The sequence below is a fragment of the Girardinichthys multiradiatus genome, chromosome 17 (assembly GCF_021462225.1).
Source record: "Girardinichthys multiradiatus isolate DD_20200921_A chromosome 17, DD_fGirMul_XY1, whole genome shotgun sequence".
In the NCBI taxonomy this organism is placed as follows: domain Eukaryota; kingdom Metazoa; phylum Chordata; class Actinopteri; order Cyprinodontiformes; family Goodeidae; genus Girardinichthys; species Girardinichthys multiradiatus.
Window position 1 is genome coordinate 29,117,920 of NC_061809.1, and position 17,743 is coordinate 29,135,662.

The 17,743-nt window shown below is 41.7% G+C and overlaps 1 long non-coding RNA gene across 1 annotated transcript in view; it reads right to left on the reverse strand.

Annotated features, from left to right (window-relative positions):
- The window catches only part of LOC124883203, a 240,008-nt gene that overhangs the window by 167,897 nt on the left and 54,368 nt on the right, over nucleotides 1–17,743 (reverse strand). Inside the window, exon 3 of the long non-coding RNA XR_007042108.1 lies at nucleotides 3,445–3,495. This is a non-coding gene — a long non-coding RNA (uncharacterized LOC124883203). The remainder of the gene's footprint in view (nucleotides 1–3,444; nucleotides 3,496–17,743) is intronic.

The following is a 17,743-nucleotide window of genomic DNA, read 5'->3' on the forward strand; positions in this document are numbered from 1 at the left end:
CCTGGACTATTAATTATTTATGTGGACTTCTTTGCCTGCTACCACAGAAAATTGTAGGTAATAGTTATACTGCATGTTATGTACTAGTGAACGCTGAGTTCTGTTAGTTGCTGAAGCTGGTGAATGCTGGCCAACATAAAGGAGCAAGCTTGCTGATCTCCTGACTGGTCTGAGGATGCTGATGGTGGCAACAATATGCAGCGGTTGCCAAGACAATTATCACCTCCTGTATCTCCCTGCGTTGGAAGTGTTGGACCCGCCCAGCCTGCCCCCACGCTGATGTCACCGTTACCACGGAGACTTAACACAGGGACCTTGCCAATTCCCAGCAGGAGAGTGAGGAGGCTGCTTGCACTGGTCCCATACCCCCTCAACTCCTGCACCCTTTTGGAAATGCCACCACCTCCTCCACTACCGTCAGCCTCTCTCATTGCCCCCCTACCATCTCCCCCAGAGCTGACAGCCATCTGTGTTCAGAGAAACACTCCCCAGTCATATTTCTGTGTTCTGACTTCAGTACATGGTGTCCCAGGGCAACAAGAGCTGTTTAAATCCAGTTTTCTAAAAAAAGCCCACATTATTTCACGACTCACCCTCTGCAAATGGAGCCATATGTTAGAATCTTGATTTTATATTGAATTTCAGTTTTGTCTCCACTTCACTGTACCTAAAGAGATAACTGATCCCCTCATCAATACAGATTCTGTAACAAGGGTCATTTCAACTAAACTGAATTTTAGTCCAGATTTAGTTCTTTGGGGACCTCTCTGGAAGCATTTCAAGGACCGCCGGGATCCCAGAACTTCACTTAGAAACCCACTGCAGCTGTGCAGAGAGATGAAGAACGGCAGAAGGAGGTGCAACTTAAAACTAACACGCCTTTCCTCTGATGGGCTGAATGCAATAATAAGTCCTCAGGCACTTCTCTGCAGCTGTCAGCCAGATCAGGTTAAGGCTCTGTACGAGCACAAACAGTAAATGAGCGCAGAATGCATTAACATGCTGAAGTCCCATCTGCATCATTTCATGTATTTGGGCTCAGCAGCATCAGTCAGAACCAGTACCTGACACAATGAGCAAAGAATAAAAGTTAGCTTGGTTCTTACATTTATTATGGTTTTTACACTGCTTATCTTTTTTTAATGAAATTTACCGTTTTCCAGCAACAAATATGTTCTGATCCCAACTTCATCCTAACCCTCATTTTCTCTGTATTTTCCAAGTTCTTTATTTCCAACATCTTCAGTCAGTTCTGCTTTAGTTTAGTTTCCTTTAGTTTCAGCATATTATATATATAACTAACCAACCTAAAGAGGTTTAAAATATTGGCTTTTGCAAACTAATGAATCCATATTAAAATAAAAAGAGGTGCAGTTTCTCACATTTCTGACACCAATTGTGTTTTTAAACAAATTTTATATAAATCTGCGCTCAAAAGCCAGAAACAGTTTTAGCTGATTCTATATTATTTTATTCAACCAAGATGTTTAAGTTGTTAAGAATCCAAGTAAAGACATATTAGATGTGCAGAGTTATTCTGCTCACTCCCTAAATTTGCAAAGAGAGGCTAACCAACACCACCAACAAATGATCATCTGGATATGACCAATATGTTTAATTTAATACATTTACTGAAGGACGGATGGATAGTTTCCCACTTATTGAAATAGTCTTCTGTCTTACTTGCATCATCAAATACAATATGATAAGCAAAGCCTATTTAATAATCTTTTAATCAAATGTGACATATGTTGGCTCAACACCAGTTGGGGTCATTTTAACTTTGGTTCTTTGATTTCTGTTTGTGACTTCACAGTCATCTGTCATCCACAAGGGGACGCTGCAGGACCCTCAGCAGCTCTGAGGGTGAAGGTGTTTCTTCTTGGTTGTACAGATATCACAGAGTTTGTGGAGAAGCAGATTATTCCTCAGCGATGGAAACAAACATTCCAGTCAGACAGAAACCAAAGACGTTTTTTTTCCAAGTACCAGCCAAGTCTTGAGTCCCAGTCTCGAACCCGAGTCGCCATCTCTGATGTACACCACCTGTCTGAACTGACTAGCAACTTAAATCAATTAAAACTGAAAATGCTAACGTCAGTGGGATGTTAGCTTTGTTAGTGAACACCAACAGTCTACAGTTGTACCAGAGGCTGTAGTTGCGTTTGCTGCAGGTTTATTCAGCCAACATCTGAGTAAACCCTGGATAGTGCATCGGTTGTGCTACAGCATTGTAGATGCCATGTTTCTGTGCTGTTCAGGTTCCGTAGTCGTTTGAAAATCAGATTGGCCAAATCATCAGATGATGACTTCCAGCATGCGTCGGACAAGTAGCTTCCACCGCGTTGGAGAATGTCAAAGTATATAAAAAAAAAAAACAATTCAATATCGTGAAAAATGTTTTGTCGCTCATTTCAGAAACCATAATGTAATTTTCTGAGACATGAATTTTGAGTTTTTAATCTGTAAGCCAGAATCATCAAAATTACATCTAAATATGATTTTTACTTTCTGAAATAAGGGACATATTATTAAAGCTTTTCAGGTTATTCTAATTTTTGAGCAGTATTTGCATTAACGTTTTGTTAAAACAAGCACTGTTTTACAACAGGTCAGGGAACTAATATGTCAGAACCTTACTTCAATTAATCTGCACTGGCCCTTTAACTCATGGCGACGTGGGTGAAGTGTAACAGTAAATGTGTTTCCCCACTGAAACATGTCGCTCTCTGACTTATCTTGGGCAGATATGCATTCAGCGAGTGAACCGGAGCACAGTTGGGTCACAGAAAAGAACAGAAACATTACAAAGAGATGATACGGTCTACTAGTCCAAGTTCACACTGGAATGATGAAATTCCCCTTATACCTTACAGCTCATTTTAGGTGCCATTACTTCTGTTCCATCTCTTCTTCTGATCCTCTCACTAACAGCCAGTTAAATAGCTGCTAATGCCTTTTAGCTCATTAGCACTGGAATCTAGTGAGCCCAGACTGACTGAAATGGACATATGGAGGAAGCCTGGCAACAGACTCATAGCCCTGATGCCAACTCTTCAAAAACCTTCATACACACATCTGAAAGCGCACACACACACAATCAGTCCTTCATATCCCTTGTCTAGAGCTATGAGCTGTCCCTTACTTCCTGCTGTCCGCTTTACTAAAAACCTGCTCCACCCAAGCATTGTGGGAATTTTGGAGCCTCCTTGATTTCCCATCTCTCCACTCCACCCAGGGTTGCCATTCAGGATGAAGGCTGGCGTGCAAATGTTCACCCACGGAGAGGGAGGCTTGGGACAGCAGGAAAAGGCGAAAGCAGCAAGCAGCAAAGCTTTGTTCAAAGAACAGACCAGCACAGATTCTCTTTCCTCCCTTCCTTCTTCGCCTCTTTATCTGTGTTACATGGGTTTGTGTCAGGTCTTTGTGTGTGTTGTGTGCTACCTGTGCTGACAGCTAGCTGAAGGGTCTCTTCCAGGAGTCACAGGTTGGGATCTTGGTGAAAGAAAGAAATATCAATGAGAAGTAGAATGGCTATGAAACTGCTGCTCTGCCTGTATTTATTGCTCAAAAATGCAGCCAAAGAAATCACAACCTCATTATCTGGTTCAACAAATATTGCTTACTGAATGGTTTACACAGAGTCTATTCAAAAGTCTCATCTCCTGTTAGAACCTCAGGTCTATATGCTTTAAAAGGATCTTCCACGACAGATCAAAAAGTAATGCAGAATTGTGGAAGAAAATTACACATGGTGCATTTTCCAAACCTTCTACAAATACAAATGTGAAAAGTTACACACGTATTCACCCCCGAGTCAGTTTATAGAACAACCTATCCCTGCAGTTGCGTCTCTACCTCCTCAAACTCAGTCAGGTTGCATTTGTCAATATCAGTTTTTACCACAGATTCTCAAGTGGATTAAGGTCTAGACTTTGACTAGGGTATTCTAACCCAAGAATCTGCTTTTATCTAAACCATCCATTATATCTCTGGATGTATGTTGAGGGTGGTGGTCCTACTGTTAGATGAACCTCCACCCCAGTCTATGGTCTTCTCCAGCCTCAAACAGGTTTTCTTCTAGGACTGACTCAGATATAGCTCCACCCATCTTCCCATCAGCTCAGACCAGCTTCCCTCTCCCTGCTGAAGAAAAGCCTCCCCACAGCATGATGATGCCACCATCATGTTTATACTCCCAAAGTAGGCACTAGGTTCTCGTTTGAATCCCTTTATTTTTCCAACATTACAAGGCCCTTCTTTCACATTTTCAGAGTCCTGATAACTTACTTGTTTGGTGTCTTTTTACTTAAGTAAATCAACAGGAAACAGACTTAAGCACGATTATTAATTAAAAATAACTAATTTTGTTCCTGCTGGGTTTTGCCTATAATCCTAATGGAAGTGTAATCTTATTTGATTGCTTAAAGAACAGAAACAATGAGATCCTTCCATGAAGCTCAGACCTTGTTGCCGATGAATGACCTCACTTCTTAGAGCATGATGTTCAGGGCACCTGCACTAAAATATTCCACACCTCCAATCATATTTTCTCCAAATAAACATCAGCTTTAAAAAAGTTTGGTTTATAAAAAACGGATAAATTGTCTGAGCAATAACATGGCTTTCTTCTCTCTCCTTGGGTTGCATGCACACGTCTGAACCTGTTTGTGATTATAGTCCAGGTTACAGCCAGCAGGTGCACCATGAATTTCAGTGCATCAACACCACATTTTAATCTCAGCATTGTGCACCATCACTGGTTCATCCAACTGTTGTCTAATCCTCTTCTCTCCCAGAGAACAGCAGCAGATGGGTTTGTTCCTTTGTTAATAATGAATGCTCCTGGATATGAGGTGAAGCAGCAAAATCTGCTTTTATACACTTGTGGGCTTTTTCACCTGGTGACAGAAATTTGATGCGACTCAACCTGCGGATATTCTGTTATCCAACTATCACAGCCAGTAGATGAGATGCTCTCTGGTCATGTTGTGAGAAGTGAGGCAGAGAAGAGTGGACATGCTGACCTCTCTTGGGGCTCTGTGAAGGTTAGAGAGCAGCAGGGTCCCAGGTGCTTAGGGCCTACAGCAGTGCATAGAAACATGCATTCAAAGAAATGCATGAATGCATTTCTTTGAATGAACCCAAGAGAAAACCGGTTCTGCTATCATTCATCGAAACAGACATGCCCAGATGTTCCTGTTCTGAAAGAATCACAACATACAGAAGAAGCGGTGACTTCTTTACGCTCCACATGTCAGATGATGTTCTAGAATATACAGAAAACAATAGACGCTGAGCTTCAAGTAGAAGCTGCACAAGACACTGTCAGCCCCAAGTGGCAAAGTGATGTAATAGTTTGAATTATTTAATCCTGTGGATCAAACTGTTCAAACATTAAAAATTATTATAGTAACAGTGTTTACTCTGTGTAATCTGGCTGAGATAAGGAAAAAATGCTTCAGCAGCAGCAACAGCTGCTTTACTTCAGGCTGTCAGGATGAGTTATGACAAACAATTTAATAACAAAAAGACAAACTATAGTGCAAAATCAAGAAGTTCTGTGGAGCCACAGATCATTTATAACATCATTTTCACTACTTCTCCTTTTCAAAGATCTTCAAGCACGTCGCTCATGACAGGTATGTTTGTTTCTGGGACTGAGGTGATGCCATTAACAACATAATGTCAACCCACGACAAAAGAAGTGGTAGAAAATTCTTCAGGTTGAATATGAGTTCGCAAAATCCAATTTAATTGTGATTTGTCCAGTGAGTAGAAGAAATGTCTGACAGCAGGAGCTTGGAGACCAAACAAAACAGCACCTTATAGAGGAATTTAAAAGCTATTATGAGTCGAGTCTGCGTCTAAACTGCTGAATGACCACAAAAACAGCAGCATTTAGATACACACACTTTCCGCTCCAGTTCTGACCAGCATGGTCACTCTGGTGCCCACAGGGGTAAGTCAGCACATTCCTCCAAACAACCAGGATAGCCTACCTTATCTTAACAAGCCATGCAGTGGTTTTACTCGTGTTGGTTTAACTGCGCTATTGTAGGTGCCAAAGGACACTGTTACACCACTTGAAGTCTAATTTAATCTACAGTTAGTAGGATTTTAAAAGGGACAGTAGCACCCAGGTGCTGCTGATCAAATACACCTGATGGTCTACTCGTTAACAAGTGTGACCACAGCTCTAAAATTAAGACTTTTAGTAGTTTTCTGGTCTACAGCATACAGATGTGTTAACACAATGCCAGGATGGAAAGAAAAAAGCAACTGTTGTCCCCATCCACCTGGGAAGGGTTATAAGGTCATCTAAAGTCCACCATTCTACAGGGAGAAAGCTTTTTCCCAAATGGAAAACATCTCACACACCTAAGCAAATTTACTCCAAGGTCAGACCATGCAAGGCTTGGAGAAGTGATAAAAACTCAACACCTTCCACATAATAATACTAATGGTGCAAGCACCTACCGGACAAATGTTGAGGTTTTATAAAATAAATGTAGTTGTAGATAAAGGCGAAGCATTCAGAGATCAGGCTTTTTTCTCAAACCAGCTGAATTCTCCAATTGCATGTCGAAGACCTGCTCTTCCCTTCACTCAATCATTGTCCTCTTCTGGACCAAGAAACAGCTAAATAAGCCCTGAAGGGGAATTGAGAAAATTTTAGTTCAATAGATATCATAAATCTCATCTGAAGATATTTAGCATAGAAAATTCAAAACATGAAGTTTGGCCTGCAAACCTAGGACAAATGTGGACTGCCAACTGCTGACAACCTTCTCATGAAGCCTGTTAGTCTGGGTTGTTCATGGCTCCCTCTCGCTTCATTTCAGTCTTCAGCAGTGAAGTACTGTAATTTCAACGAGATTAGAGCTTTATCAGGGCACACATAAGGTGACAGTCTCTTTATTATCCACTAGAAATGAACCTAATTTAATGACATTGATCTAGAGTCCGTTAGAAGCTCAGAGCCTAGCAACAAGATACAGCAGACGCAGGCTTGAGGTCTGCATGTAGGTGGATGTTTAACATTGACAAACATCGACTTTATTGAATATGGTATTATTAGAAAATACATTGCTGCTATGAAATGTTATGAAAAGAAGTTGTTTTTTGTCATCAGTAAAGTATTCCATCAAAGTTTGTCTGAGATCATTCAAGTCTCTGTTTTACGGTAACGGCTCATTAATTACAGCTTTCATCATGTTTTATACTTATAAATCATTATTACATCTCCCATCCTCCACATTTATATGCATCCCTGGTTAAGATCTGTAAAAACCCTTCAAATAGACAAGAGGAAAATGTAATTATCGCAGGTGTATGTTGATCACCATAATTTGGGAAATGGCTACAAAAAATGACAGCTGACCTTAACAAGCCCATATCTACCATCAGACCTACTTACTAATTCAATAGTTAAATGTTTAAAACAGCTGGAACTGTGACAAACAAGGGGCTCAAGTTTATCTTCCACCATGAACAGTCAGGAGGATGGTACACAAAAACATCACCAAAGCTCTGTGTTACAGAATGAGTGTCATCTTATGGCCACCAGGTCATCACAACAACCCTTAGATCCTACAGTATGTATGCCAACTGGTTGTTTGGAAGGCATGTCAGGAGCATCTGCTTTGAAACAAAGGATCAATATTGTAAATGCACCGCTTGTCCACTGTTAAGCATGGTGGAGGATTTGTGATGCTGTGGGCTGTTTCTCTTCCAAAGGCCCTGGGAAGCTTGTTAGAGTGCATGGGACCAAGAACTCTCTGCGACACTGGGATATCTGAAATAATCTGGTGGTCTGTAAGAGAACTCAGGACACTGGACCCTCTAAAGAGAGGGAAGGAGGATGAACGGTATTACTAGAGAGGGTGCAAACAGTTGTGGCACCCTTGCTGGGTGCTCTAATTGTTTTTTAATGTGTGCACATTGCAGAAGCTAATTAAGGAATGTTGACGCAGGAAAATGTTTTCCTTTACTGCCTGGAATTTCAGATATCCATCTTGTTTCATCTTTAAAACTTTAACCCACAAAAACTTCTCAAAAGCATTTTTCTGCTTTAAACCGTAATCGTCTCCCATCAGCAGTAATGAGCGGTTTTCTTTTCTGCATTCTTGTGCAGGTAGGCGGGCTATCACCCTTTCAGAGCTAGATATATCTGGACTCAATTAGTTGCCCTGTCACAGCAGGTTGGTGTGGCGCTGGTCCGACGGTCCCGGCTAAAGGCAGCTCAGCTGTAAATCAGACTGTGTAATAGGCTTCGCAGCATTCTCCTGGGTCGAATGTGTGTGTGTCTGTGTGTGTGTGTGTCTGGACGTGTTCTGTGGTGCGTGTATGCAAGGCGTGCCGCGGCACAAGACAATCAGTTCCCAGCATTTTATCAGTCGTTTGGTAATGATGGCGCAGGGAGGAATCGACACAGGCCTTTAATGGCGGCTGGTATTTTGTGTTAATGCCTACAGCTGGAACCCACAGAGGCTCTGAAAAGGAATTTTATGCCTTCAAATGTGGGAAAGGTCACAGCCTGCTTTATTCCATCGATCAGACAGGATCAATGCAGCTAATGTTTTCACACTAACTTTGTTTTGCCTGGTTAGAAAATCATAACTGTATTTATGATGGTAAGTTTTCCCTGTGGCCGGCGATCTGCGTGCAGAGGCCAGATGAAAGCAGCGACCATACAAATCTTTATTCATGTTCCATCATTTAAACTCCCAGCTTTGTCGCTTTGTAGTGATTTTCAAAGCCCTGTCTTCTAAAACATGTTAGCACAGAATAAAGACGGAGCAACAATTTGGTTCAGTTCGGAGGTCTTATCTCCAGCGAGCAGAGCGTGGCCCCGGCAATCAAAGACTAGAGCAGGAGACACAGAGCGGACAAATAATTAGATGGCCCAGATTGACAAACATCAATAAAATGAAAGAAATTTGGTATGGAGAATCAAATGAGACCTGCTCGTTTAGGAAGGTTCAGGCATCCAATCAAAGCAGGGAACAACACTTTTGTATTGATCAGTTTTTGCTAAACTGTAATTGGCTTCAGATGATAAAAACACAGCAGGCTGTAGGGATAGCAAACCTCTGCTGTCCACATTCTGCTGTTTATTCAGCCAGAACAAATGGCCTTCACACATTCATGTCTCGCCCTCTCTCCACAGCGTCTCAGACATTATGAGACATCTCTTTTATGCCTGCGGTGCACGGAGAGCCCTCGCCTGTTTGGCCCATGCTCTGATGCATGGCTCTTTCTGTGTACTCACAATTATGTGTGCTTGTGAGGCTGACAGTGAGCCCAGGTAGCACTGTGTGATGAATGGAGGTCGAGGGAGGAATCTCCCGGGTGCAAAGATAAGACCATATAAGGTGGTGGTGAGGAGAACTGACCCGACCATCTTCTCATCTTTTACACACTTCCAGGACATTATTATATTTTTCTTTGTCAACATCCTTTCAAGCTTCTCACTGTTTCTTCAGCTGCTGTTGGGTTTTAAGCACATATTTAAATAAATGAATATTGAATGTGAGGTCTTAATGATGGTCTTCTTTGAGAAGGAGATAATCCTTAACACATGAATTGAATTGAAGTAATTTTAGCAACTTACCAAAACTGGCAACTCAGTTAAATTATTCAAGGGGCGATATCTACTGCAGGTAGAATATTAACTGGTCATAATCTTTTGACACATGCCCACTTCAGAAATGCGAATACATTTTCCTGCTCATTTCTGGTCAAGTTTAAAAAGGAGCAGACTGTTGTGGTTCCTGCAGCAGAACCAGCTTTGGATTCAAAGCAGGTCTTGAAACTGAACCCCTAACTTCACCACCAAGAACCAGACCCATTAAGGAGCGTTTTGAGATTCAGAACTTATTTTCCTGGAGCTTTTAATTAACCTGACCATCCAGTAGTGAGCCATTCCGCCTTGAGGTCCAGAACATCGCCACTATGTCTGCAGATAACTGATCGGGTTCCTTGTAAAGCTTCCTGGCATTGAATGGCACCAGAAGTCAGTTCATCATTTCAGGAAGAAATAAACTATGAGCTCTAAACGAGGAGTTGAACTGCAGGACTTTAAGATGAGCTCCGCACTGCAGAAGAAACCTTAAGTTTCTTGTTCTTATCCAAGACAACTTCTTGATGACGCCGTTTCTGTCCTTTATACAAGTCAAACTCAGATGAGTTGACATGGTAACCGCTGCTCTTATTTTAGCTTTGTTGCTTTATTTGCTTCATGTTTATGTCACTCTGCTAGTTCCAAAATGATTCAAACAACTCCACCATGGTTTCAAATTAAAAAAGGAAAATTCGTTTTAGAGTGGAAGAAATAAGGTCTGTTATTAAAGAACATGTCCAGGACTCAGGGTACAGAACTTCTAAGGGACTTTATCCCACAAGCCAAGCAGCAGCCAGAGAGTAGAAACATAATGTCTTCCCTGTTTGGAGAAAAATGACATAATTTAAATGTGGTCATTTGAAGAGGCCTTTTTAAAAAACTCTGTGAGGCATACAGTCGGCGCCTGGCCACTCCTGGCTGTGGCAGATGATAAATAATAAAAGGAGCCTTACTTCATTAGACGGTGACATTATTTTCAGAGCAGATATTGTGTTATGAGAGGAGTGTACAATAACACCACCCCCCCACCACCACCACCACCTCAGCCTCTCGCTGCTGACAGCCCAGGACTGAATATCCACAACATATCACTGTACACAGTACTACTTGTACTGCACTCACCTAAACACTGGGAGATATTTCCCAGTGTAGGCTGTAATTACCCCCCCTCCTGTGTAATTTAATCCACCGAGAGCATATTCAATTCCGATCTGGGTTTCTCGGTGTGCTGCGAGGTGCTCAGCTTGATTGTCTCTGAAATTGGATTATGATAACCTGTCACCAATTTAATTCCATAAGATATTAAAGGTGGTGGAGCAGGGGAGCGGAGTGCATCAGAAGAAAGCGGGTTGCGGTTTCAGAGACGGGACCTGGTAAATGCATGTCTCATTCTGCGTCCTGGCTCTCATTCTAACCCTCTCGGCATTCTTTGAATCCTGATCAGTAAAATAAGCTTTAAATAGCCACAGCGATGGAGTCCTGCAGCGTGGAGCAGGGGCAGAAAGGGTGGAGGCCTTCAGGTTACTCATGGATGGAAGGTGGTCTCTGGGCACCTCTGTCTCCATAACGAATGGGTTAGAATGTCCTCCTCCTCCAGCTTCAGTCTTAATCATCCCAATATACTGAAGCAACAGCTTCCGAATTAAGGCTAAATTTCCTCTCCACAGCAACATTTTATCCAGGGAATTCAAAATATAAATCTTTAACAATTTTTCAGTAGCATCTGTTTCTACTGAAGTTGGCCCCATTATGCTGAATAACACAGACTGCAGAGCTATTTAGGTTTCTTACTAAAAAACTAGATTTGAAACCATCTCTAAATAAACAGGGTTTTAAACAGCAACCCAGATATTTTTCACTATTTTTTTTTCTTTGCTTCTAGTTCTCTAAAACATCCGCTGAAGCAACCAAGTCAAATAATATTCAGCTAAAAGAAACAAATTTTATTTAAATTCACTTCAGTTTAATCAAAAGAAACTCAAATATGATAAATAAGCTTTGATCATGAAGTAAATCCTAATTATAACATTTAAATGAGTTTTGAACTCATTTTTGTGTTTTACCTTCTGGGTCCATCATGGTTCCTTCTAATCCATCAGAAGTGAAGAAGAACCAGCAACAAAGACAAAAAAAGAAATGTCACACATAAATAGGAAAATGCAAACAGGACAGAGAAATGCATCGCAGCTCTTTAGGATCCCCCTTGTTGATGCTCAGATCCTTATTTTCATTCTTTCAGAATTAATATGTTGTATTTTTTATAGATTTGACCAATACCGACTGTAACCTTGGGACATACTGCTGCTAACAAAGAGCCAAAGATAATTTAGATACTTTTTTCAGTGGCCTTTATTTTTCCAGGTTTTGTTGACAGGTATTAGGATGGAGGGGCTGGGATCTGAGGACAGCCTGCGTCGAGGAGTAAAACCTCCATATACAGGTCCTTCTCAAAATATTAGCATATTGTGATAAAGTTCATTATTTTCCATAATGTCATGATGAAAATTTAACATTCATATATTTTAGATTCATTGCACACTAACTGAAATATTTCAGGTCTTTTATTGTCTTAATACGGATGATTTTGGCATACAGCTCATGAAAACCCAAAATTCCTATCTCACAAAATTAGCATATCATTAAAAGGGTCTCTAAACGAGCTATGAACCTAATCATCTGAATCAACGAGTTAACTCTAAACACCTGCAAAAGATTCCTGAGGCCTTTAAAACTCCCAGCCTGGTTCATCACTCAAAACCCCAATCATGGGTAAGACTGCCGACCTGACTGCTGTCCAAAAGGCCACTATTGACACCCTCAAGCAAGAGGGTAAGACACAGAAAGACATTTCTGAACGAATAGGCTGTTCCCAGAGTGCTGTATCAAGGCACCTCAGTGGGAAGTCTGTGGGAAGGAAAAAGTGTGGCAGAAAACGCTGCACAACGAGAAGAGGTGACCGGACCCTGAGGAAGATTGTGGAGAAGGGCCGATTCCAGACCTTGGGGGACCTGCGGAAGCAGTGGACTGAGTCTGGAGTAGAAACATCCAGAACCACCGTGCACAGGCGTGTGCAGGAAATGGGCTACAGGTGCCGCATTCCCCAGGTCAAGCCACTTTTGAACCAGAAACAGCGGCAGAAGCGCCTGACCTGGGCTACAGAGAAGCAGCACTGGACTGTTGCTCAGTGGTCCAAAGTACTTTTTTCGGATGAAAGCAAATTCTGCATGTCATTCGGAAATCAAGGTGCCAGAGTCTGGAGGAAGACTGGGGAGAAGGAAATGCCAAAATGCCAGAAGTCCAGTGTCAAGTACCCACAGTCAGTGATGGTCTGGGGTGCCGTGTCAGCTGCTGGTGTTGGTCCACTGTGTTTTATCAAGGGCAGGGTCAATGCAGCTAGCTATCAGGAGATTTTGGAGCACTTCATGCTTCCATCTGCTGAAAAGCTTTATGGAGATGAAGATTTCATTTTTCAGCACGACCTGGCACCTGCTCACAGTGCCAAAACCACTGGTAAATGGTTTACTGACCATGGTATCACTGTGCTCAATTGGCCTGCCAACTCTCCTGACCTGAACCCCATAGAGAATCTGTGGGATATTGTGAAGAGAACGTTGAGAGACTCAAGACCCAACACTCTGGATGAGCTAAAGGCCGCTATCGAAGCATCCTGGGCCTCCATAAGACCTCAGCAGTGCCACAGGCTGATTGCCTCCATGCCACGCCGCATTGAAGCAGTCATTTCTGCCAAAGGATTCCCGACCAAGTATTGAGTGCATAACTGAACATGATTATTTGAAGGTTGACGTTTTTTGTATTAAAAACACTTTTCTTTTATCGGTCGGATGAAATATGCTAATTTTGTGAGATAGGAATTTTGGGTTTTCATGAGCTGTATGCCAAAATCATCCGTATTAAGACAATAAAAGACCTGAAATATTTCAGTTAGTGTGCAATGAATCTAAAATATATGAATGTTAAATTTTCATCATGACATTATGGAAAATAAGGAACTTTATCACAATATGCTAATATTTTGAGAAGGACCTGTATCAGTGTGTTAGTCATGGATCTGAATTTCTGAAACACATTTCTATGATATTCTAATTTATTGACATGTGCCTCTTAGAATACCTGGTGAAAACTATCCAAAAATAGAAAGGTAATCAGGAAGTGAACTATTTACTGAGAATAATTTGTGAACCAAAGTGATGAGAAAAACTGAGGTCAGAAGAGTCAAACAGATTCAGATATTCAGTTTTAAATTGGCTTCAAGCAAAATGATCCAATAAAGTTCATAATCCAAGAAGATCTCCACAGAAGTAGGATGGGAAGGGCAACACTAAGCTAATGAAGCAGGTGATGGAAAGGAGTTTTTAAAAGTTTAAACAGAAAAATACAATCTAAAAACATCTGCGGGCGAATGTCTACTGTCGAGATATGTTCAACCCCACTGTCCTTCTACACAGGGTTTTATGGCCACAGCGGTGACCTCACAAGCCATTAATGAATGCATGTATTGTCTGTATGGAATAACATGAAATGATTTTACTTAGCATCGTATTCAACAGTCTTTTAAGACACTTCTAAAATATCATTCTGGACCATTTCCTGCTGTTCTTCATGGGTTTTATTGATTGTGCTACTATTGTAATGCACGACATTGAAATATTGTTTAAATGAACATCAAGGTCCAACAGAGTGTCCAGTCCCACGGACAGCAGCACCTCATAGGGCGGGTTCAAATACACTGTAAGACTGCTGATCATCACCATTAGCAGTGCGGCACACTTGGTCTTTGTGAAATTTTATTCCCATTTACCAGTGAAATATAATGTGCTCAACATGAGAAGGAAATCAGCACATCGAATTAAATGTTCAGTCTTTACACAAGGCTTAGTCAGTGAGTTAGGACACCAGAGACATCTATTTAAACAAAAACCAAAAAATCCTAATAGTTGCCAACGGTATGCAAAAAGCCATTGATTCACCTATAGTGCAATCAAGGACTCAAACACAATGAACTTGCATCAGCAATGACGTGTTCACCAGCCGTCTGAGTATATTATGTTATCACTCGCGTACTCGCGCCCGGCTGCTCGGAGCAGAGCGTCACATAAAACAGTTCGATGTGTAGACTCTCGCCCAGCAGTTTATTGTGTTGCATTGTATATTGTATTCTGGTGAAACAGGGCATCAGGCTTTACATTCTTGGAACCTGGGCGGTAAAAGATGGAGAAGTTAAAGCGAGAGAAAAATAGGAACCAGCGGTACTGATTTTTACACTTTTAGCAGCCTGCAAATAGGACAGGTTCCTGTGATCAGTCCACACCAGCACCAACTCACACAGAACACAAAGCCCTGCATTCCTGACAGTTAAGTGTTTGAAGATGGTCAGTCATGTTACTGAGAAAAGGTCTGATTATTCACTGATGTTATCTGTATATACAGATTCTAGTTTCCGACTTGACTTAAATGCAACATTCGTTCTAAACATCACGTAAAAAACTGTAGAAGTCCAGCAGATGTTCTGTGGTCTCCGCTCTAACTAATCATAAGGGAGGAGCAGAGCGGCTTTTGTCCTGGTGATGAAACAGTGCACCAGATCTTTACCGTCATGGAGGTGCTGCAGTGGGTCATGGGAGTTTGGTTCTCCGGTCCCCAGGGTCTAATCTTTGCTTCATGCAGATGATGTGATTCTGCTGGCAGCACTTTCAGCATGGACGGTCACTCTCTTTCTCAAGCGAAGTTCAAGTACACCATCATCTTGTTGATGAGAAAAGTTTGGAAGGAACTGGAGAGACAGACTGAGCCCCATCTGCAGCAATGAGGGTGTTGTTCTTGTGTTTCGTGGTGCAGAAAGAACCAAGCCAGAATCCAATGCTCCTGATATGCAGGTCCATCATGAATGAAAGAACTAGGTTCAGGATATTAGTTGCTGAACCGTGTGTGGGTTTGTTGAGGGGCAGAACGTCAGGAGGAACCTTGTAGCAAACATTGAGCTGCAGCTGTGATTTAGAAAGGCACTTGTTGGTGGGCAGTTTTCTAAGTCTGGATTTTTTTTTGCATACGCCAATCTTGGCTTTTAGTATAGATCTCACACAATGTTTTAGAAATGAGACCCTAGATCTGTATCCCAACTGTTCTTTTGGATGATTTTGCTCTGGACCAAAGACAAAAAGAAACCAAGCTCTTTGATGGTACCACGCTTCATTAACTTCCTTAGCAAGGACCATTTGCACTATTGTGATGGCAGCAATGAGTCAGAACATTACAACAAATTTCAGAGCAACATACCAACCTTCAAGGGACATCCATGTGTCATTTTAAAAGACTACAGACAACCTCAATGCACCACATGACAGACACATCCAGGACTGGTCTTCCTGCAGTTCTGACCATCCTCCAACACAGAATCAGAAACGACAGCGTTCTGGTGCTGTTGCACATTTTAAAATGTTAAGAATGGGATAATATTGCATGTGACGTTTATTTAAGGAGGGAATATATGTCAAGTCAACCTTTCCACTTATGTTAGTGTAGCAGACCTAAAATGCAGGAGTGTGCTAATATTTATGAAAGCAATGAATGACTAAAACACTGTGTGCAACAACAGAAAGAAGCTTTCTGAGGTTGTTGGATGTTAAATTATTTTAATAGGCTTCTATTGCTGTTATTGTTTGACCTCATTAATTGTACTGCTGTATAGGGCTCATTCCCTGCTCCAACCCTAACCCGATTCTTTATTCTCGTTCTCTTTAGGTCAAAGGGTCAGGGGGGCAGTAGCTACAACTCGCAGTCACGGGCTGTATCTTTTGGATCAGTACCAGGCTTGTTGGACTTTTAGCCCTGTGGACCACTGAGAGGCAGTTCTGGAAAGGCTTAAGCAGACTCATGATTCTAATTGAGATTAAACTTGATTATTTTAACAGCAAGTTTGTGCCAGAGAAGGAATATTTTCTTGTGAAGGTGTCTCCAGCCCACCACGGTTTAGATTCTTGTCTTTTAGTGGTCCTCAATGTATTTATCTGCATGCCTGAGCCTTTATACAGACCCACGGTCCAAACTACAACCTCAACAATGTCACCATGTCTACTCAAACAGGCAGCAGTCTTCTTTTCACGTCTCAGTCTGGTCTTGGCACTTTTTTTGCTTTTATGTTGCAACAAAAAGCATATGACTCTTTCTGAATATGACATTGCTGAATAAAAGCTCTTCTTCAGCTTTTGGTATAAACCATGCAGCAAAGATATGCTGCTGAGAGTTCCTTTGAATGCAAACCCAGAATGTATTTTTATAGGAGACATGAGAAGATAAGAAAACAACAAGCAGCTGTCTCTTAGCTTCACCCCAAGCTATGCCACAGCATCCTTTTTGACTTCTACACACAGATCATACATGTCACTGGCTATTTTTGCCTTCAAACAAAACATGCCACTCTCCATGTGGTGGAGCTGAGAGGAAGAGGAATCTCTTCATGAAGTGCAGTGCCTCGTAGGAACCTCCATGCCTCTTTATAGAGCAAAGAAACAGGGATGATGACAGACCGTGATCTACACGTCGTTGTGGACAATTATTTTTAATACCCTGAACTTCCCTTTACCTCTCTCCTCTCTGACCTCTGTGTTTTGTTACCCTAGAGGAGTTGGTCTGTAAATTCATTATCAGACGTTTTATGGTTAACACTCCCTGAAGTGTTTGCCTAAAGGGATGGTAGATGGATGCCCTCATAAATAACCTTGTTACCTCTGACCCGGGGAGGTCTAAACTCTTTTAAGTTGAGGTAACACCCACATACTGTTTAAATACTGTCTGTAAATTGTGTTCTGGGCTCTGCTTCACTGACTAAACTCAGTGACAGAGTCTTCAAACGCTGAAAGCCTTTGAATAAACTTTATAAGATAAAATCCGGTCTTTCTCTTGTTAATGAGTTGACTTCTCTCTCACTTTGATAAGAAAATCCATACCAATTTTGCTGTCACGAACAGAATCCGACGTGCCAGAGGAATTCGCAGGAGGGGACACGGACGCCTGGCCAGCCTGGAGACTAAGTTGTCTTCAGTCCACCTCTATTTAACAGAGGGGAGTCCTGGTGTCTGCCAGCGGCTTCTGGCTGATCGG